We start from the raw sequence: 1,142 nt of genomic DNA, 5'->3' as shown, positions 1-1,142 counted from the left end.
GGAAAGAGAGCTGCTGGGAGGGCTCCCTACAAGGGTGATACTGAGCTGAGCCTTTAAAGATAAGTTGATGCTAGCCTTGCAAAGGAGGGAAAGGGCTTTCCAGGCAGAGAGGACAGCACAAGTAAAGGCAAGAGAGACACCATCAAAACATTACCCGTCCTTTTCATAATGATAAGAGCCAACATCTGTCAAGAACTAACCTCGTGTCAGATGTTATTCTAAGTACCTGCACATAACCTGTGTCTGAGTAATCATGTGTATTAACTCATTTAATTCTTACAATAGATACCGTTATCACTCTCATTTCACATCTTAGGAAACTGAGGCACAGAAAGGTTAAGTATAATACTTGTTCAGGACCCACGGCCAGTAAAGGATGGAGGCAGGGCTTGAACCCAAGCAGTTTGGTCATTCGCTTTACTGCCCAGCACAACTGCCACCCCTGCTTGGGACCTTCTGCAGCACTGCCCCCTCCCAGCGGGGCAGGGGCCCCCTCCCACCCTGTGTCTCTCCTGTGGCATGATCTTCTTGCGTAGCCTTGATCCCCTTACCAACAAAAACACCCCTGCTGATGAGTGAAGCCTTTGTGGACCCAGCACAGACTTGTGCCTCAAACGATCAACCCATTCACCTGACAGTGTCTGAAACTACACCGTTAGTGATTTCTTCTTCCAAGTCTGGGCAGCTTTTCAGTACTCCTGAGTCCTTTGTGGAGGAATAGGTGCCCTTGAAGGAGGAGCCCCTCACCTTTGCAGACCAGAGCAGGGAATCCCGGAGTCAGATCCCTTCTCTGCAGCGCTAGGCTGGAGTGTCTCCCACAAGCCAAGGTGGTAGAATGGAGGATGAGTGTGGACCTGAGGCAGGAGGTGGAGTGATGGCAGTCACCTGGGCACACTGGCAGCCAGGCTTCTGTGGGTTGCTAGGGCGAGTCCAGCTCTGCCACCCGGGGCCATGGTGACCTCGGCCCCTCACAGCCGCACTTGAGCCTTCATTTCCGCCATAGAAGAGGGGCCTGCTCAACTAGGCAGCTGCCATGGCCCACCACTGCCCACCTGGCCAATGTGCTCCACCTCTGTCCTCATTTCCTGTGCCAGCTGAGGGAAGGGTTGATGCTGGCCCCATCTGTCTGCCATGTCTAGCAG

At 53.2% G+C, this 1,142-nt stretch overlaps 1 protein-coding gene across 2 annotated transcripts in view; it reads left to right on the top strand.

The window, feature by feature from the left end:
• USH1C (USH1 protein network component harmonin) overlaps positions 1 to 1,142 on the top strand; it is a 52,648-nt gene that overhangs the window by 45,950 nt on the left and 5,556 nt on the right. The gene's annotated exons all lie outside the window — the stretch shown is intronic.

The sequence above is a fragment of the Lipotes vexillifer genome, unplaced genomic scaffold, assembly GCF_000442215.2.
Source record: "Lipotes vexillifer unplaced genomic scaffold, Lipotes_vexillifer_v1.1 scaffold892, whole genome shotgun sequence".
Taxonomy (NCBI): Eukaryota; Metazoa; Chordata; class Mammalia; order Artiodactyla; family Lipotidae; genus Lipotes; species Lipotes vexillifer.
The sequence above is the reverse complement of the archived record's forward strand: the minus strand, read 5'-3'. Positions and strand labels throughout refer to the sequence as shown.